Source organism: Echeneis naucrates, chromosome 8, assembly GCF_900963305.1.
Source record: "Echeneis naucrates chromosome 8, fEcheNa1.1, whole genome shotgun sequence".
Lineage (NCBI taxonomy): Eukaryota > Metazoa > Chordata > Actinopteri > Carangiformes > Echeneidae > Echeneis > Echeneis naucrates.
Genome location: NC_042518.1, coordinates 18,898,637 through 18,921,197, shown reverse-complemented (window position 1 = coordinate 18,921,197; position 22,561 = coordinate 18,898,637). Strand labels below are relative to the sequence as shown.

Genomic DNA, 22,561 nt, shown 5'->3' with positions numbered 1-22,561 from the left:
TTTTCTAATGGACTGACCTGAAAGCTCACATCCCTCTGCAGCTCTCAATGAGCAGCAGCAGCGGGTGTTGCCGTGAGCCCAATCCCAAAGGCCTCATGTTGCGACCTAGAAATAATGGACATAATTTTAAATACTAAAGTATTTAAATACTAAAGTATTAAAGGAAAAATGCACCTTAATTTTTTGTTAATTATTCAAGTATTTTGCTTAATATTCTGTTTTATTTCATTATGGTGAAATAGACAGTTTTGAGCACACTTAACGTCATTAGTCAGTGAACAGATTTGCGGTGGTTGTGAATTAAAATTCTGTACTGAGAGGTGTGTACTGTTAACATGTTTGCTCCGGCTGCACCAGAGAAAACTATTAAAGAAAATTATAATAAGCGGCACCTGGGAGAATAAAGTTGCCAAACAGAGTAGGAGGCCTTTCTCATTGAGAGCGCAACATTCACAGCGGCCTCTTCTGAAAGACAGAGTTGAGAGGAGATCCTCGCCCCTCCATTAGAGTCCAGACTGTAAATGAATCAAAGCGGATCCTACCCTGTATGTAAATGCAAAGAAATTTGGTTGCTCTATATTGTAACTTTAAACAATACAGGACAAAATTGATTTTTCCTATGTAATGTGGCTCTCGACAAGCATTAATAAATGTTATGAAGTTATTCAGAAAAGTGATGGCCTGTTTCAATGGCAAAAAAAAGAAAGAATCAACAGAAGAACGGTCATTTATAGTTCTAAACACATTTAAGATATTTTGACTCACTTTTTGTCTCTCCCACAACATTAGACTCTCTCCTACAGTGTCTATTACAATGACACACCTATCATCAATAAATTATACAAATTAATTGATTGATTGATTTTCCTTACCGAGGAGCTGGCAACACCGATCGTCACACGTCTGTCCCAAATATATGAGCTAGGAGGGCCCTACTAAACATACTAGTAGGTCTAGCAGACTATAAACACTTGTTTATTTTATTCAGACGGTATTGGTCGCGCCAAGTCGGCAGTTGTTATGGGAATGCGCTGTCACGTGACTGTCAAAGTGGAAAATGCAATATGTTATACATATCACAATACAAAAGCATGTCATATTTGAGCCCTTTGTGAAAACTGGGGGCGCTACAGTAACAATGTAATAAGAAGTAATTTCTCCAAACCAGAATATGATCGAGGTGACTTTTGCATACTGGAAAATAAATCATGTACTCATCCCAGCAGCAGCCCTCCGAGGCACTCTCAAAATTTTCTGGCTGGAATTATTATTTATGGCACTTAATATAGCTTTACAGTTTTACCTATCAGGACACAACTGGCCTCTGCCTCTGGTCAGAAGCTGGAGACACACTTGTGTGCAGATTCTGGCTGCATCATACATAATCTCTATATCGATGTGAATGAAAACCAAGGCATTCTACAACTTCAACGCACACATACCTACTCTTGCTGCTGACCTCCAACAGCCAACAGACTCAATTAAAGAGCAGGTGCTGAACATAGTGGAGCTTGCACATGTTCCCTCATGAACTGGAGGAGACAAAACGCAGAGGTAAAGGAGAGGGAGCATTGGGCTAGGAGTCACTGAGTAACTCTGAAAATCACATTGACATGTAACATGTAGCCCATCTAACCCATTCCACTGCCAACTGTGTGAAAGTTTTGCACAGTACTTCAATACACTGAAGTCAGATTGTTTAGGTTTCAGTATTTCTTGACAGCATTCTCTAATACATTCTGTTCACTTTCATTTTTCACTGAATAAGACATGATACTCTAGTGCCACAAAAGTTAAAATTCACTCCATCAGATTTCAGTCAACTGGAGGTAAATGTCTTTCTGAATAAGTGGTGAACTGACATCCTATTAAACTCTAATGAGCTTTCATGAGATCAGTGTTTTTTTCTCTGCTCACTACTGACTTTATTTACAGACCATCATACACACCACCTGAGTGCTTCAGTGGGAAACTGAACAGGATACTTCAAGCTACAGCCTCCAAAATTCAAGCATTGATCCATTTGCCATCTGTTCAGGGATGAAAGGCAGGTATACTGCACATTGTTGCAGTGGCAACATGGTGGTATCGATGGTGGCATGGAGAGTCCTCTCTCTCTCTGTCTCTCACTGACAGACACACAAAAACACACACACACACTTGATGGATATAGAGACAAACATGTAATTGTCCTGCTACAATTTATAGAAGCTATAAATGAGAGGAGGTCCCTCCCCCCTCTACTTCTTCCCCATTACAGGGAATATTCATTTTCCTCCTTATGGGCTCTGCATTATTAATGTTACAGTATGAGCAAAATGGCGTGTTTCTGATTTTTATTGGGCTTCATTTTCTACTTTACATTTTTGTCTTTATATTTGTTCATGTGTGCATATTGTATGTCTCTGTTGAAACATTAATGCATGAATGAACATAATTCTGAGTACACGCACACGTGCGTGTGTGTGTGTGCGTGTGTACATGTGATTCGGACATTATTGTGCAAAGCCCTGTGTGTTGTGATTGCATGCAGGCTGTCCATGGGTGCTTTGTTCCTTGTTTTGTGTGTCTATGTGGGTGTATCTCTTTGTGCCGGAGCAGGGTGGGAGGCTGAACAGGCGGTAGGATACTATAAATAAAAAGCTCTCCAGCTTGCTGCCTGTTTGGACAGAGAGAAAGGCACAGAAAGAGGAGGAGAGGCAGTGAGCTAAGACGTCACTTCCTGAGTGAAGTGATGCCCATAACAGGATAAACCCCAGGAAGCAAGTTTACGGCAGTGATTCCCTTAAAATGAGGTCGCGCTTGCTCATATACACACACACACACACACACACACACACACACACACACACACACACACACAAAACACATTAATTATTAATTCAAATGTATTATTTCTAAATACATTTACAGCATAGGTTGCAGGAAAGACTTGGGGTGATGCTAGCCTTTGAGTTAGCCTACAATGGTTTACATCAGTAGTTCTCAACCTTTTTTCAGTGAAGTACCCCCTGTAAATAAGCCCCAGCGGTTATGGGGTACTCAGCGAAAAACCTGAGTTTGATTGAAATGATCAGCTTGTAATCAAGCTCTGCTGAAGTCTGTTTAGGAGCCACTCATTTGATTCAGGTGTGTTGCAGCAGGAAACATCTAAAACAACAGGACAGTAGCTCTCCAGGACCAGAGTTTGAGACCTCTGCTTTAACCCAAACCATATTTAATCAATCCAAAACTGATTGCTGTTTTTGATATATATATAAAAAATCTTACTAACCCCTGGAGTGCCCTTAAGACCCCGCCCCCCCCCAAAAAAAAAAAAAAAACAAAACAACAACAACAACAACAACAACAACAACAAAAAAACACCAATCAACCAATAAAACAAATAAAAAACTAAATGGCCATGCTTCATTTTCGTTTTTTGTTTTATCAGTTTTTCAAACCAGGTGGATTGAGCTCGGACTTTTAAAAGAGTGTAAACTCTTGCACGCCAACACAGGTGCTGGGATGCTGGCTGACCTGTTCCCCAAAATAATGAAAGTGGAGTGGAGTGTGGCCACTTGCAAGTAAAAATGCCGGTATTTTTCACATATTACGCAATATGCCCTTTTCCCTCCAGTGACAGACATGCTGTTAGTGAGTCAGTTACATGTACCTCAATCACATGGGGCAGTTACCTGTCTGGCTGCAGAGCCCAGATGAGCTGATCAGGTTATATAAGGGGTAGACAGCAGCTCAGGGCTCTGCCTGTTCCAGCTGCCTCATCCTATCTCTTTAAATGAGAGGGGCTGCTCCGCGCTGCGTGTGCGCGTGTGCGTGTGTGGAGGAGAAATTACTGGACAGAGAGGGCCACTGTTGTGAAGGAGAACGAGGCGTCAGATAACACAAGAGAAACGCTTCTCGCTCAGATTTTATGTGTATTTTGGAGCGAGCCGCGGATCGGTTCTCCCTCACGCTGGACTGTCGTTGTACTGTGGTCCCGGATTCGGCCTCTCTCTGTGTTCGTATGGGATCGGCGGGGGCATCTTTTGCCTACCGATAGGACGTACCGGGTACGGCAGCCTCCTCCTCATTATTTATTTCGCCTATCTGCGACATAACGTTGGGAGAAACTTGATCAAGAGGCAGCAGCGGCATATCATGGATTAATGCCTGCGTGAGTTTTCATCCGAAAGGTAAGCGATGCTGTGAAACATGGCCAGGCGCTGAGGATGCTTCCATGGGCGCAGTGTGCGTGTGCGTGTGCTTGTGATGAGAAAGGCGTGTTGGGTTATGGCAGAGCAGCATGCACACTGCGGCTCTCTGCTCAATCGAGGCTGCAGAGGCTGCTGTTGCTGTTCCGGCCCTTTGTGTGCGTGCTGGGGCCTGGGAGAAAAGGCGCTGATCAGCCGCATAGAGCTGCGTATTATTAACAAATACAATGACGCCAGCGTCTGTTAGTGACGCAACCTCATCCCAGTCATATGTCCAGCTGCAACAGCAGCAGTTTCTTTCTTTAACCCGCTTCTGTTCAGAGTGTTGTTTTGACAAGCTCCCTCTGATACTCTGTCAGCTGTTTTCATCTCTCTGTGTTCATTCCAAGAAGAGCTTCTGTGGATGTGACCAGCTGTCTGGAGGCAAAGCCAAAGTTTTTTGGTGGGGCGGGGCGCACTCCCTTTTGTGCAGCTAGTCTCGTCACTGAGAGACCCTAAATGACGTCACTATGACATCATCACACTTGACAGCTCTCACATAAGGGAGTTTGATTCAAGATGTAAACCTACATCTAATTGGTCTGTAACTCCATGATAGACTTTGAGACAGGTGTGTGAACACTAACAGAATTTGCAAAGTTAACTCTCTCTACGAGGCTAACACATGCATTTAGCCAGCTGCTCCCTGAACTGAAGGGTGAGTGGGCTTCACTTTCACAAAGCTTTTCTAGCTTTATCCCCGACTAGCAGCCCTTAACATGACGTGCCACAACGAGCCATTCGCACAGCGCTTTCATTCCACACACTCAAACCCTGATGGAACAGCTATCAGAGGCAAACTGGGGTCCCACATGTCCTTAGGGGTCCAAGAACACTTCAACAAGGTGCAGCTCAGTCGCTGACTTTGTTGCTTTGTTAAGCCAAGCTTTCCATTAGGTTTATATTGCATTATTAATGGGACAAAGGAAAGGTTCTCACCTCTAGCAGCCAATTTGATGTAGAATAATTTCCTTACAGGAAACAAATCTATGCAATGATGATAAAAATGCCTGGATAACTCAATTGGGTGTTTGCGTGTTTCAGCAGGAGATTTTGTGCGTGTCTAATGTAACTTTCATCAGTTAAATGTTTTTGTCAAAATGGTTGTAAACTAATTATGGAAACTAAACAAGAACAACAAAAAAACAAAACAAATTAATGATTACTAAAACTAAATAAAATGTAACAGTCATTTTCGTCAAAGAATAAAAACTAGATAAGTTGAAAAAAAAAAAAAAGAAGCCAGTCAGAGTTTTTTCATTTTTGTCAGCCAATTAGAGCAAATCTTTTTTTTTTTTTTACATGATAAGGAGGGACACTAAACACTCTTTGTATGGGTGAAATTGACAACTGCTATTATATGCCAAAATGTCTTCATGGCCATTGATACCAACATGACCTTCAGTCAGGAGATTGCTACAGAGCTGAGGCATTTCGCTCATATGGCTGATCATACTACCATCAGTTATTAAATTTTATTGTGTGTAAATTTTGACTGATATGGTATTTCAGTCAGCATCATACATGACCCCACCTTGCCCCCACTTTGGAAGAAGTTATATTACTTTGTCCCTTTACCACACTGGGACAGTTGGATGAGCACATATGCTACCTTCGAAAGCCTTGGAAAGTTACTTGCTTGTAGGTCTGACTATGTTCTAGAATAACCAAAAACCATGCACTGCTTCAGCGATCACTGTCTGGTCAGTTTTCTCATTGGAGTTACCGTTTTCTCCTAAAATTGACTCAGTTTGAAGGCTTCACCGAGTAAAAAATCAGCTTGTTTTGGGCTCTCTGCCTCTATTCTCAGGCAGTTATCCCAGCTACCCCGGAGCTTCACGGGACAGCTGCAGGTGCAAACTTCTCTGATATGAGAAGTTTATCAATTGACACGGACACACACATATAGACATGTACACATGCACACCCAGACAGACATACACTAAAAACTGATACATATTCACACACAGATATTTTCTGTATCACACACACATATTGAGTGGCATAAACAAACACACACAGATGAACACATAGATGCTGACGCACACATAAATGCACACACACACACTGTGTGTCTGTTCGTATATGTCAAACAGACAAACACTGGTGCACACACAGCACACAGACAGAGAAACACACATGGTTAAAGTCAATGTTGTTCACTTTATTCATAAATTACTGTGGGACACAAAGACACACTTAGAACTATACAGACACATAAAGTAAGACAAGCACACAAACACTAATGCACACACATCAGACAGACAGACACATATACACACAGTTAAAGTCAATGTTGTTAACTTTGTTCATACATTGCTATGGGACAGAAACACACGCAGACAAAGACACAGATATACATTGCCCCCCCCCCCCCCCCCCCCCTCAACAAAGTGAAATCCTTGTAAAACTTAAATACTTTTCACCCAAAAAGGTGAATGTGACTGCAACAACAGAGAATGTCTCTCAAGGTAGTTTTTTTAAACTAAAGATTACAAACCAAATTAAAGATCTGCATGCAAGTTATCAGTAGTGAAGAGTATGTATGGCCGAATGACGTAACGAATGAATGAAATAACAGTAATCAACTAAACCAAATGAACGCCATGTGGCATGCTTCCTGGCTGCTCAGCAGGAACAAAGAGAGTGAGACCTCCATGTCAGAGGCCATTTTAACAGTTTAACCACACCTCCTCTCAGGTGCAGCCATCTTCCCTCTGACAGCCTCCAGACATCTGGAGAACCACAGAAAGTTGAGTGAATTAAGCAGCTTGTAAGCACAATATGTTTAGAGCAGGGAGAGACAAATATACAGATAAGATGAGAGAGAGAGAGAAATAGGAAAGAAGCCGTCAGAATCAGTATCCAGGAAATAATGTATAACACAATCTATTGTAGCAGACTTAAGATTGGTTCAAGCAGGCAGGAATGAAGCCACACAGGGATCAGGATCTCCACACTTATTTTCTGTAAATCAGCAAAAGAGGTTCAGTTGGCATACATGTAGTCAGTGGGTAGATCTCGTTTTCCATATCTGAAGCTGCCTCATTCTCTAATTCTTTCATAAAATACAAATAATAATACTATGTCAAATAAACAGTTTGTACTCTTTTCAAATGACATTCATCATAAGTTTACACTGGATAAAATAAAATACCATTCAACAAGGAGATTATTTCTAAACCAATTACATTTTAAAATGTGCAGCCCTAAGTGTTTAGAGCTACAATAGTAAACACCAGATCATCAGAAAACACCTGCAAATCATCAGCAAAGGGCACAGCTAGCATACACACACAGTGAGTGGCAAGATCTTTCTTCTTTGCAGCAAGCCAAAGGGTGTGAAAATTTGGAGGGGAACTCTGTCAAAATTAACGTTAATTAAAACTGTTTTTAACCATCAAAAATCAGTACTTAGGCTCTCATACACGTCACAAAACACTGTTGTCACTCACAGTTTCTAGTGAATTTAGCAGCTTTTTTTTTTTTAGATTAGATTTAGATTGGCTATCTTAAAACAGTTGGGTAGACTATTTAAGCATGTCGTACTATATCAGTAGCTGTCCCGTTTTGCTGGGAGAACGTAGCTTCGGCATATGAGCATGTGGGGCATACGTCACTAATTAATGTCCCTGACAACAAGTAACTGAAACCATTTCGAGAAACTTACATATAGTATAAACAATATAGGTGAGAGTAGTGCTGAAGCAGTACATTATATTCAATTTCAAGGCAGAAAATATTGCACATAAGTTTTGAGAATATTTTACAAAATAATTAACCACAAGGCCATTTCAATGTAAAATACTTACTCAGGTACATAATTACTCCTGAACTTCTCAAAACTATGACTTTGCAAGGTAATTAACTGCATACTTGGTAAGATTAGCATTGTCCGTTGACCATGAACCATGCATCTCTATAGCAACATGAATGTCTCACACCAAAAGGGAAAGTGAACTAAGGAAACTGGCCAAACCTCAAGGGCCCACTCACTGAAGGAAGTACCTCACAACCATTTACAGATGGCAAAATAACTTATCTAAAACCATTTTCAAGATATTTGTACTGCCCATACTTAACAAACAAGACGATTCCACAAAGAACTACCCTATATGAATAAAGTTTTTGAAGTTTCACTGACTAAACTGGCATCATGTTCAGAATTCGTCTTCTTTTTAGTTATCCGGCTTTACTATTCTGCCTACTCTTGTCCTGATGGGGACCACTGAACTACCTAGCCTTTCTGGGTTTGGGGTAGGTCTGTTGGTCCTACCATCGGCTGCTGAACACAAAGGGAGGATGGTGCTTGATGCTGACATGTCTGCACTTTGTTCAGAGCTCACAGTGTTTCTGCGCTCCTCATCTGGCTCAGGTACTGACTTGGTACAGGCACTCACATTATCACAAGGGCTGGTTGCCAAAGGGGAGTTTGCGGTGCCTGGGTTTCCTTGTGAATCATTTGGCAGAGTGACCTGTGCCACTTAGCCAGGGGTACACTCTGTACTGTTAAAGTGAGACTCTGTGCCCATAGCACATCCATCCCCATTATTGAGCTGTTCATGGCTTCACTCTGAACTACTGAAAAAGGACAACTCAACATCATCATCCACCTCCACTGGTAAGAAGTTCGATTGCAGAAGCAGGTTTCTGTGGACAACGCTCTCTTGGCGTTTACTGGGATGTTTAATGTGATAGGTGTGACACCTTGAGCCTTTGGAGACTGCTGTCTTGACACTTGACTCTCATCGGTCTGCAAGCTTCCTGCAACCTTACACACCTGTTGGCCAAGAGGACCTGGTTCCCTTCCTCAGTGCCACTGCCTTTGTTCCTCTGTAGTACACATCTGCTTGCCATGGCTGACTGAGGTCCTCATTGACATGAGCCAGGATTAGAGCTTCTCTGAGGTCATATCTCATTCTCTTAACATAACTGTCCTAGTCCTTGATGTAATTATCTCTCTCCACGTTGTGAAACATAATGTCCACTGTCATTCTTAGGATCCTGCTGTACATGACATAAAAGGGTCAAATCAAATCAAATCAGAATCATCATGACAAAGCTTGGTTCTACCCTCAGGTTCCAACATTTTACTCATAACACATTATCAGCACTTCACATTTGTCTCGATGTCTCATTCCATGTCAGCCCAGAAGAAGGTTTGTTGTACCAGAGACATCAGCACTTCTCCATTTGGAGTCCTTTGCAAACCAAATGTCCACCAAATGAAGGTTTGTCGCACCAGACACAAGGTCCTGCTTTGGCCCAGATGGCTGGCATCATCATGAAGACTGAATGATGTGATCACCCTCTGCTTAAATGGCTCTGATCGTTGGCAATGACTTTGAATGCTTCCTGGACTGTGCACTCTTGGACCTGTTGAGATTCATCCAGCAAAACTGTATATGGCTCTTTCAAGATCCTCTGAAAAACATGGCTCTGGATGAATGGCGCTCGGCTTAAGGCATCAGTGACCACATTTTTTTTGCCAGGGATATATAGTACTTGATGCTGAAGTTGTATGGCGCCAACTTTGCCACCCACATCTGTTTGCACGCATCAAGCTTGGGTTTTGTGAGGATTTAGGTGAGGCAGTTGTTGTCCGACCCTTAAGCCAGTGGCTAAACTATAAAAAACTTCACTTCATTGTTGGAAATTTTAGACACTGGGCAGGGTAGTAACTCTTGGCGTGTGTTAGTGTCTTGCTGGCAAAGGCTACTGGTTGCGCTTTACTCTCACTTTCTTGGAACTGAGACAACACTGCACCCATCCCATCTTGACGGATGTCTGTGGACAGAATAATAGGCTGACAGAAGTCTGGATGAGCAAGCATGACAGATTCCACAAGTGCAATTGTCAACTGTGTGATGAGTTCTCCCTTTCTGCCTGCCTTGATGCATGTGATGACTTCCTGCAGGGGCTGGCAGACAGGGAGAGTTGTTGAGGCAAAATGCTGATACCTGGTAAGGTCTTCACCAAGCTTATAAATGCCAACCACCACTGATTGTTTGGTCTATCTCTCTATCTCCCAGGCTCCGCCCTACTTGAGGCTTATGGTTTGTTTTGGCGTTTTCTTGTTGCACTCAACAGACACACACATGCCTCACTCATCCATACACTACATGCTCTTACTCTCCACACCTCATGTTTTTTTTTTTTTTTCCCGGACACTTGTAGGTACTGTCAAGCAAGGGGGCACTGGAAAAAGGAGTGTCCAGTGTTGAGTAGCTCCTCCGGCTGACTTCTCAGCTTTTATATCAGAGCAGCAGCAGAGCTTCCCAGTCAAGCCAGTTTTGGTTTCTGGCTCTGTTTTGACATCCATTTCTGGACCAGTAGTTGGGGACGGGGAAATTGCTCTTGATGATGTGTTTTGTGGGTCCGTTTGAAAAACTCTAAAACGCTAAAAAATCTGGATATGCTAGTTGGGCACTTCGATTGTTAGGCTACTTTCGCAGTTTTTGCAAGAATTTTTTTCTCTGTGGTTACACCATTGACTGACCTTCTAAAAGCCAGAGCAGAGTTTGTTTGGTCTGTAACAAACAAATGCATCAAATACATTTGATAGTGTGAAAGCTTTGCTGTGTTCAGCTCCAGTGTTGGCAGCACCATATCATATTAAGGGGACAGACAATGTAATTGCAGATGCGCTGTCCTGGGCCCCCGTGGGCCCTTAGTTCATTTAATTGCATACTGTGTCTCATTTCCAGGCTCTCCTCTGCTCATTTCTCGGTTGTTACTCCCCTTAAACTGCTCCTCTGGTACCAGCATTGCTGGGTTGGTGAGGACGGAGGGATGTGCTGGAGGATGCAGTCTGGAAGGAGTGCAGCACTGCTTAGTCAACTTCGGGTAATGTATTGTTGATGTATTGTTGATGATAGTTTGGGACCTATTCTGTAGGTGTCTATCTATATATATTTATATATATATATATATATATATATATATATATATATATATATATATGTGTGTGTGTGTAACACAACTGCATGATTCTGGTGTAATTCACACATCTTTTTAGAGGAGGAGAAATTGTGTTTTCATTAGATGCTGCAATGTGCCCAAACAACCACCAGGGGACATATTTGAGCATGAGGACACCGCCGTAAGACAGCAACAGGAAGCAGTAAACATGGACGAGGGGTGGGGGGCAGAATTACTCCAGAAGTAAGCGGAATAGAAGTTGTCACATGACGGTGTTTCAGTTTCATCGGTGACCATACAATAATGTATATTGTAATGTGAAATAGTCACAATGTAGCATGGTCAAAGCACTGTTGTGTATACTGTATTTTATTATACAGTAGGCTGTTTCTTTCTAATACGTTTCTTACAAACTATTACATTTAAATTAGATTAAACAGCACAGAAATACAATTAGTCTCAGATAAAGAGGAGTAGAAAGACTAAAAACCTTCTAGCGAAGTTTTTCTGTATGCTAATGAAATTAACAACAACTTAGGCTCATTGACTAAACAAAAGGAAGGTGTGGTGGGTTTTTTTTAGTGTGTGTGTGTGTTTGTAAATGACAATGGGCAGAGGGCAAGGAGATGGGTAACAAGTAGGACAGGAGAGTCGGAAAACGTGTGCTGTCCTGAGCATTGCCTCAGGCTGCCTATTGAAACTGTCCAGTTGTTGGATGAGACAGGGGGAGTTTGTGTGTTAAACAGCCATCCTAGACTTAGCAAAATACTCGCAATATTTTTTATTATTGTCATAATAATTATTTTTGCACAATAATTCAGGTTGGGATTATTTTACCAGTTAACACACAAACAAACAAGCAAACAGAAAAACAACTAATGTCCATATTTAAGCTGCAGAGTTTATTTGTGCTGTTGAACGTAACCACTGAGAAACAATCAGAAAAATAAGGTTTTATTGATCTGGTTGGTTGGTCTGGATGGTTTTTTACTCTCCTCGGCTTTAATGAAAGCTATTAGCTTACATTAGCACCTCCTTAAGTACAGTAGCCTTCTGTACATTGTCAGACAAAAGGTGAGCCCTGGCCCCTTCTTTCATAGCAGTTCAGCTTGGAGTCACTCAAGAACAAGAAAACTGGTTCCAAATGAAGCACTCTCACTCACACACGTGCGTGCATGTGTTCACGCAAGCAGCTTTATGATTCCTTTTCAGTTCACAGAATTGTTTTGTACGATTGTAAAAACTGATCTTTATACATTTTTTTTCATTGAGTAAACATCCTCTATGAATTCAGGAACTGATTTGAATAATTTCTTGTCAACAAATATACTTCTTTGGACTTTGAAACTACTGTAGACTGTGCGTAGTTGTTTCTCTATCCGCTTTTGTGGATCTGCAATTAAAATTTTTCCTGTTAACAAAATAAAAATTTAACAAAAAGTTGAATAACTAAACTAACTGTCTGTATAAAATACTGTGAAACAATCAGAAAAATAAAGTTTTATCTGATCTGATTCACCGGCTTTTTTTACTGGTAGCGGTCCTGCTCTTCATTCACTCTCGAGCTCTCGCTACCACAGTTGCTAATAACAGCATTCATATTGCCACTCTCCATTGCACCTACATTGTGGTCAAATGTGGAATTGGCTCAAAATCTATTGAGCTGCATCTCAGTACTATGCTGCCTCCTACTGACTACAGTTGTAACATACATTTCACGCAAAGCGTGAATCTCACGCCCTGCGAGTGAAGTGTCCATTTTTAACCAGTACCATCTGTAAGTTACAATAAACATTTTTATTGACACTAACACTTGACCTCCTCTCTTTGTCACATATCTTTAGCCAATTTGTGACAACTGTTCAAATGAGCAGTCATTCCAGTCACTCACATGCAGCTTTCTGAACACAGATTCACCTTGTACATTTCCTGTCTTCCCTTTGGGTGCAGCCGTCATTGTGATCAGGGTTTAGCTATGCAGGAACAGTCATGTATCAACTGCTGATAGTACATGACCATACCTAGGAAAGACTTGGATCTTTTTCTGGGAGGGTGTGACACCATCCAACGTCATAAGGTCACATTCTGTCAAAGAAGTGATAGCTTTCACTTTGTCGGGGTCAGTTGCTATACCATTTTTGTCCACAACCTGTCCCAAGAACCTCACACTACTCCTGAATAAGCTGACACTTTTTGGGAGTAACCGTCAGTCGATGAACTCACAGCTTACTGAAGACTGTTTCAAGCCTCCTAAGTGCTTCTGCTTCATTGGGGGCATAAACAAGCATATTGTCCAAGATACAGAGCAAGATCAAGTTCTGATTGCCAAATATGCCCAACATGAGAAGCATAAAAATTGCTGAGTGACTACATAGTAGGGTGACCATATTTTGATTTCCAAAGAAGAGGTCACTCTTCTTTTTTGTGTTACAATTTGTGTTGCAGTTGTCGCCAGTAAATGCAATATATTTTTTGGACAAATTTTTTTGCCAGTGTTTCAGTGTAACACCGTTCACAATGGCTTTGGTCTTAGTGCGGGCACTACTTAACTTCTTGGCAGTGTCAGAGTCTGGAAATGCCATTTTTAACAAGGAACTAGTGCAATCCATAGACCTGTAGCTGTGGTGGTGTTTCACAATATGAAATGCCAACACACCCTTTGCTGCATTTACAGCATCCTCTGTTTTTCCGGATTTCACAAAGCTGAACTACTGACCTTGCACTGCCTTTTTATGTTTCTCTTTGTCCATATGAGCTGTGAGGTCCCTGGCACCTTTATTGGACATGCACACATATGTACCAGCTTTGCACACAGTGCACTCAGCTTCCCATGTGTCCCGACCAGGTTGGTAAACTGGTAAAGAGTTTTTTTTCTCAGTTCATCTGTGAACGTGTATTTTCGCTTCGGCATCTTGAACAGTTTGGGTGCACCGCTGGTGTCTGCTGCTTTTTTGTTGTGAGTTTTGGAGATCTGCCCACAGGGCAGCCTCTCGGGGATTACATCACACACACTAACCCAAAAAATGGCAACCGGGGGAGGGGGGGCACAAACATATACACACACAGAAGGAAAACTGGACATCATCATCAATTAATAAAAAACCCCTGAACGCCCGGGATGTAAAAATTAGACATGACTGGGGAAAAGAGGACGTTTGGTCAGCCTGCTACATAGTCCCTGAGGAAGCCTGTTGAACTCGTAGAATCCCATGGAAGTAGTGAAAGCTGTCCACTCTGTCCTCATCTGTCATGGCGATGCTATAAAACCCAGAGTCGAAGTCCATTACACTGAAAACAGCACTACCTCCCAGAGCTGCTAGGCAGTTTTGTTGATGAGGCAGAGGATGTGCATCCTTGATTGTGCTTATGCTCAACTGGCAATAGTCTACACATATCCTGACATCTCAATTTTTCTTCCACAGATGTGAAAGCGGAAAGGCCCACTCTCTATTGGACTTGTGAATAATCTCTTGCTCTTCTATATCTAAGAGCACTTGTCTGCACTTATGGGCTGACCAGGTATAACATGCTGATATTGGGGACAACGAAAACATTCAGTTTTCAATATTAGAAGGTTTAAGTGCTGAGGAAGCGGTGTCCCTGAAAGTCAGTGATTGCAATGTTTATGGTGTCAGACAAGAGGCTATGAACGGGTCACCTGAGGATCTGCTCTGTATAAATCTTGTCTCCTCTTGAAGATTTGGGACTCCCTGGTGATTGACCTAACTCAAATGTTTATTCTAAGAAGACATTTTAAGTGTTTTATGAATCCAGAGAAAGGGCAGACGGGGTGCATTTAGCAAGTCACCTAAATTGCTTTTTTTTTAATTGCCTTTTGGGAGATCCAGTGCTGCAATAAACATCCTGTTATCTCAGAGCAGGAAAGGGTGATTCCATGTTTTGCTACACCACAGTTAAGCTTTGATCTTGAGAACATGTTTATACTTGTGAATCAACTGCAGCAGTTGTGACTTCCAGTAGTTTGACATGTCACAGGAATCAGTGTCCAGTCACAACCCCATGCTGATTAGACTGTCATGAGAATGATTCCAGATGTACAAGAGGCGTTGCCGTTGAATCAGGAGTTGCTGTATTCAGTAGCAGATTATTGTCTGATGTAGGTAAGAGCTGATAAACTCTTTCTCTGATCGTGAGGATTTTATCTGTAAAAAAGTTAATAAAATCATCACTGCTTAGGGCTAAGGGGATCACTTGTTCAACTGAGCTATGGCTCTCTGACAGCCTGGCTACAGTGCTGAAGAGAAACCTGGAGTAGTTCTTGTTTTCTTCTATTAGTGCTGAGTAATATGATCTTCTAGCACTCCTAACCCTAACCCTAACCCTAACCCTTTTTATAAATGTTTAAGCTATCTTTCCAGGCTCTGTGAGACTCTTCTGACTTAATGGAATGGCAAGTTCTTTCTAATTTCCTTGATGTCTGCTTTAAGGCACGGATTTTGAAAATTATACCAGGGAGCCAGCCTCCTCTTACTTTGTTTTTGAGAGGGATGGCATCGTCAAGATTTGAACACATTCATTCATCCAATGTCTGGGTTGCGGTGGTGCTGGAGCCAATCCTAGCTATCCATTGGGCTAGGACGGGGTACACACTAAACAGCCACTCACACTAATACTTACAAACAATTTAGAGTCAATTTGCCTAAACATGCATGTCTTTGGACAGTGGGACGAAAGCAGAATACTCATGCAAGCCCATGCAAACTCTGCACAGAAAAGCCCCAGGCCCAGGAACCGAGCCCACAACCTTTTGTTGTGGGGCAACTGCGCTAACCACTATGCCACTGTGCTGCCCCGCAGGAGAAATGTGATCTCTTTCTAGTTCCTGTTAATATGAAAGTAGTGTTCTGAATGCACTGAAGGCTTTTCTGAGAATTGTTGGGACATCCTGATAGCAATGAATTACAATGCTCTAGTCTGGAGGTAACAAATGCATCCACTACCTTTTCTGCATCCTTTTGAGACAGGATGTTTCTGATCTTTGCAATATTGTGTAGGTGAAAGGAGGCTGTCCTAGAGACTTGTCTTATCCAAGGGATAAAAGACCTGAAATGTCCTGATAAAATGACGCCAAGATTCTTGTCAGTGGAGCTGGAGGACTAAATATTGCTGACCAGAGAGGTTAAATGATCAGATAATGCTTCTTTAAGGTGTAAAAAGTTTCAGGTCTGACTAGCTGATTAGTTCCATTTCTTTATATATATATATATATATATTGAGCTAAGGGGATCACTGGTGCTTGGCCATTAAGGTCAGAGTATCATCTGCATAACAGTGAAAATTGATGCTGCCTTTGGGATAACATTGCATAAAGGAAGCATATATCGGGGGAAAAGGACTGATTCAAGGAGAGAACCCTGTGGAACTCCATGATTAAATTGTATGATGAGTCACTTTTATCATGGACAAAGTGATATCTTTCTGATAAATATGATTTGAACTAGCCAAAGGCTGGTCTGTGGTGGGTCCACAGTGCCCCTGTAACACTGCATCTGGACCCCCCAGTAAATTGTGGGTGTTGATGAAAACAGTTTTGGACCAGAGCAGAATGATGGAAAGATGCATTGTCCTAGACAACAATGTATTGCATCTGGTCCCTTTGGTTTTCTGCTGTGATAATATTGTATAATCTGTCTGAAAATGTAAGAGTGAGATCAGTGCTGCAAGGACCCAAATTGGCATGGCGGTGGAGTATCCCATTCTGTGTAATGGCAGCACAAAGGGTAATGCTACCCTCACGTTGCCCAGCTACATTGACAATAGCCCTGTAGCCAATTATGTTTCTTCTTCTTCCTTCTTCTTACTGTCAAATCCCGCTTCATCAATGTATATAAACTCATGCGGGACATGCTTTTGCAAAACTCTCTGTAATTTAGCAAAAGATCACATTGTGTAGATCAATATACTGTAGGTCTGCTGTTCAGTAAAATTACATGTACAGTAAGGCACAGTTAAAAGTACAGTTAAAGGTACAATACTACAGTCAGTGAACAAAACTTATCTCCACATATTCATGCTGAAGGACTTTCACCCTGTCTGAATTTGTTATGGCCTGCAGGGTGACAATTCTTTTTATTTTTGTGTTTTATTGTGGTGCAGTCACTTATTCTGTTGGCAATTAAGGCTGATTGACCTGTCATCCACCTCTCTGGGTGAGTCCCCCCCCCCAGGCCACGCCTTCAGACCGCCCATCTGTGTTGGTGCCCAGTGTTTCTCGTCTGTGGCTGTCCTTCACCTTTTGTTGTTGATGATCCCGGCCGCCAATCGCAAGATTGCCTGGTCCTTCTCCCAAGCTGATAAAAGCCTCCTCCTGAAAGTGTCAGAGGCAGCTGTGATTTCATCTGAGAAGTCCGCTTCGGTGTGTGTCTCTCTGTGCCCAGTTACAGTTTTTCTCGATTGTTTACACCCAATTTCTGAAAGAATCCCTCATACTCACGGAACTCTACACACATATCAAAAAACACACACAATGGGCAAAACACCTCAATTCGCCTGCAAAATGAAACCATCATATGCCAGATATTTATAAGAACCAGTTTAACACTGATGTGCTCAATGTAAAACAATATGATGCATGGAAAACACGTCTTCTCCATTCATCATAATGACCCAGGCCTTTTTTTATTCAGTGTTACACTTACTAGAGACAGTACATACATAAGTTTGTTGCATGTAATATTTTTGAATATTGTTTTTATACTCAGAACATACAAATATATTAGATTTTTCCCACAAAAATAAAGTGTAGATCCCAACCAACACAAAGTTGCATAAATTGCGGTCTACATACAAAACAGAAGAATTTACTGTATACAGTTACAGTAAAAAACAAAAAACTATGCTACATCCTCTCTACCTCTCTTCTGTTTTGGTTGAGCTACAGCACCTCATCCATATCACAAACGATGTTTTCCCTGGCCAATCAGTGGGGGAAATATCTCTTGGCATGGCGAATCTAGCTGTGAAAAGCCTCACCTGCGATATCCCCACATGCATCTGGATCTGGTAGAATGAGTGTGTTGTGAAGGGTGTCCAAGAATGTGATCAGATGTGCAGTATTGTAGGGGCCAAGGGTAGTAAGGTGGTGAATGACACTGTGGTGGGTAATTGCTGTACACTCTGTGCCGGCCAGGAACTTCAATAAGATGAACTGGTGCTCCACTGCAGCCACCTCTAGCTCAAGGACTCTCTAAAGCACACATGACAATATCAGAACTAGACATGGAGTGGTCACTATTGTGAAGCACAATCATTATGATTACAATACTGATATATGTATAATTTATACAGTATTGAGAGTATGCATTAATTGTTGGATTGTATAGGATTTACCTGCACATAATTATATCACAATGCTCAAATTTGGCTGTACTCTTTGCCCAGCCTCCCTCATTGTTAGACCATGGTTGTCCACATGGTCAACCAAATTGGCTTGGATCTCAGAGATTACAGTCCCTTGGCCTTCCTCGTCCTCCCCCTGTTACTCTCATTCCTCTGACTCTGGATCTGCCTCTGTTTACAATGTTTGCATCCATTGCTCAAAAACATCGGGGTTGATGCATGAGTTACATGTTGTGGCCATCATGTCTCAAGTACCAGTATTTGTGTGTAAACAATTGAGAAAAACTGTAATGACCAAGCTCCATCACAGAGAGCTCATAGTTCCTTACAGTCCTAGTAGGCCACTTTGCTCTCTGGATGTTTACTTGAGGTTCCTAGAGTCTCCAAGACTAAATCAGAAGGCAAAAATTTCAGCTATCAGGTCGTCAGTCGTGTTATTTTTTTTTTTTTTTTTTACATTTCTTAGTAATTTTTTAACTATAACTAATACATGAATTAACATGTAATCACAAGATTAAATCCTTGTTTCTATTTCTATATTTTAATTTTATCAGGCCAGTCAGTGGGCAGACCGGAGAGGACCCGCTGCCCTCACTGTCAATTGCAATGACATCTTTAACATTTCTTGACACATAAACACAAAAGTGTCCTGGATAGCGCAACAATATCATTGGTTAACATTATGGTCACCAGTTTTATTATTTCCTCTCTGATTCTGAGAATTCAATGGGGTTTTTGGATGTTAGCAGAAGGCTACATTTGGGACCATTGCCATAGTGAAGACGCCAGCTGAAGCTAAGCTATTCAATTGGTGTTATCGTCACACGGCTGTCCCAAATAAATAGTCTGGTAGGGCCCTACTAAACATACGAGCAGGTCCAGTGGACTGTTATCACTCATTTATTTCATTTGAACAATGTTGGTGGAGCCCAGTGGGTACAGAAGGCTGTTAACAGGAATGTACTGTCACATGACTGTCAAAGTGGAAAATGCAATATGTTGTACATACAGGGGTTAAAGTGGGTTGCAACGTTCCGGAACTGTGTTCCGGGACCTGTGATAAATGAATAAATAAATAGATGAATTAATATAAACGAAAATGCAATGCTGTTCATAAAAAAATTGCATACATAGTTTTTATATACTGTCCATGGTGTACAGTCAAAATTCAACCCAGCTCTCCTTTCCATTGCATCATTCATCAAATCAAAACATCCTAATATTATCTCCTGGCCTTCACAAATATGCACTTATTGTATCTTGGATGTGTTTTTCACCAAGCCACCAGAAGTAGCTTCTGGCAAGCTCTTTCATGCAAACCATACCACAGTGGGATGCATGCAGCTGCTGCAGTAGCCTTTTCCTCAGCACTGGTGGAAGAATCACTCTGCGCCCCCGTAGGAGACGTCCTACCTACACTTCTCATATAGGGTTTTAGCCCTGGAAGATCCCCATATTCCCCGTTCATCACCACATCCAGCAGCTTTGAAAGTACACTTCTGGTGTCATCTCACTTGAGCAAATGTGTTGGGAGCTTCCTCCAGTTGCCTGAATTTGAAGGTGTTGGCCTGCTGCGACCCCCCATGTTCCACAGGTAGGGGCAACCTGGACAGGCCCTCTGCACTAGCATGCAACTCAAACGTTTGGTACTTAATGTCAGACAACAGACAACAATAAGGCCCATTTTTGCATGTGGCTAGCAGCCAAGGATAGAATGCCTGTGTGGGGCCTGAAGATTGTTGTAAGGGGGCGGTGGTCTGGTGGCCCCAGACCAGTTGGGGTGGGCTCCCTGTTGTTGCGAGCAGCAGTGGCAATGGCCAACAGGGCTAGTCTGGAAGCTGGCCCCCTGCGGGACTGGCCCATGCTTCACCCTCTCTTCGCCTCTCTGTCCCATCATCTACCCCATCTTATGTGACACTAGGCCTTGAGGGGCTGGACCCCCAATTTAATCACAACGTAGACATCAAGGGCTTGGGGGAATGAATGGTGGTGTATTGGGAGACTCTGCCTGCCTCCCCAATTTTAATTGCATCCTAGTCATCCACGCCATCACATCTACACTCCCACACATAACATGCACCCTACATCCATGTTGGGATGAGGGAGGCAGCTGGGGCAGGGTGTGGGCCCATTGCTGACCCTGTCGCCGTCTGCACCAGTGTTGGGCTGCGGTTCAGGGTATGGAATAATTTTTGATATTTTAAAAGTTTTGTTTGAATGCTTTGGCTCAAAAGAAATTCCATAAATCCATATCTTGGGGGGGGGGTGGGGTTGGTTGCAGGCCTTGACCCTTTTCTGATGGTCTTACTAGGCCTAGGCCTGGGTCCGCACTTGACGAGAGCTCGGCCCCTGTTTGAGTGGAGGAGGTGGGTGTTTCTTTTTTTTTTCCATTTGGGGGAGGGGGGTTGGGCGGAATGGATGGGGGAGTGCGAGGGTAGCTCTGTCCGGGGGCAGCATATGGCTGCAGCTTACCCAGTCCAGGTGTGGGGTGTGGGTTGGTGTTGGCATCGCCAGTGTCTGGCGGGGCCCTTGCTGGGGGCCTGGTCGTGTTTCTGGCCTGGAGGGCTCCGTGCCCCTAGGCTTGTACTGTGTAAGGTGTGCCTGACGTGCTTGGGGTCCTTTGGTTCCTTTGTCACTTTGTGGGCTGCCTCCTGTGTTCTGGGTTCCTAGGTGCCCTGGTGGCTCGGTCCTGACCTGCCTGCTATCCAGGGCTGGGGGCATGTTGTTCCGGGGCCCCATATCAGCTGCAGTCAGCTATCCACAGCATCTGATGACAAACCATAGCTTATGCATACACACACACACACATATATACAAGGTCCTTAACTCACATTGCCTGGAAGACCCTGCTCTCTCAGAGTTTATGTTGATATTGTTGTTGCTGTATTTGTCGTCTCTTCCACATGTTAATAGTGTTGCTGCTGCTGTTGTTGTTTCTATAGCTATGCTCTTCCTCTGTTTTTTGAGTGACATATCATCCAAATAGCATTGGACTCCAGACAGGCAACTCTATATCCATTGGGTGCTGGAAAACAGTTGGGGTTGATGTTTTTTCCAAAGGATAATCTGCAGTATCGATAGAGGCCCTTGTATAGCCTATATATAGGCTAGTTCAACTGAACAAATAAAACCTTTTTCCTCATTGCGGTGAGATTAGTTTTTGGGGCCAAACAATGGACTTTTTACTCACCTTTTGATTGTTTTACTTTTACTATCCATAGTATTATATATTTATTTATGCAAGTGAAGAGATGCAAGGGAGGAGGTGCTTAGGACCATTACACAACAGCAGCAGCCTGTGAGCTGCCATTTTGAAGCCACAAGATGGCATTTTGGATGCGTTTATCACTCATGCACACCCACCACTCGGCTACTTGGATCTCAATGTTGTCTTCCTGCTACCGCACCATAAACCGGAAATGAAACGCATCAAGCCACACATCCACCGTGCTGCCCTCTGGTCTGAGGTTGCCATTCCACAACTACAGGGTTCACAGATGCTGTGGCTGCACAGATTGGGGCATTTTTCACATCACAGGGTGTCAGTGATCACAGACTACTTTACTTCTGTATCTCATGCACCATTCATATCAGAACTGTCAGAAGATATCCCAACTCCAAACCCTGGATCAATTATCATATTAAAAACAGTTTAAGGGAAAAACACAAGGCTTCCCAACACAACGACTGGTCTGCTGTCAACTCACTCAATAGACAAATAAAAATTGATATCATCAGGACCAAGCACAAATACAAGGACAAGCTAGAGCAGGAATTCAGTCCCATGAACACCAAACAAGCCTTCCATAAAGTAAAGATTCTCGCCAGTCAATTACCCACTCAAACTCACTCCACAATCACAGATTCCACTACCTTTGCTGCTACTTTGAACTCCTTCTAAATGCGGTTTGACACCCAAAACCACGCTGCCACATGTGAGGAGCTGCTCAATGTCCTCCCCCGGAAGGGCCAGTAGGGGGACAGAGGATGCTGTAGCATACCTCGTACACCCCTCCTTCAACACCTGAAATCACCTGGCACCTTTGCAT

At 42.6% G+C, this 22,561-nt stretch overlaps 1 protein-coding gene across 1 annotated transcript in view; it reads left to right on the top strand.

The window, feature by feature from the left end:
- Window positions 1–4,105: 4,105 nt before the first annotated feature.
- The window catches only part of fbxl16 (F-box and leucine-rich repeat protein 16), a 44,583-nt gene continuing 26,127 nt past the window's right edge, over window positions 4,106–22,561 (top strand). The window contains exon 1 of the mRNA XM_029509257.1: window positions 4,106–4,175. The gene's annotated coding sequence lies outside the window, so the exon portion shown is untranslated. The remainder of the gene's footprint in view (window positions 4,176–22,561) is intronic.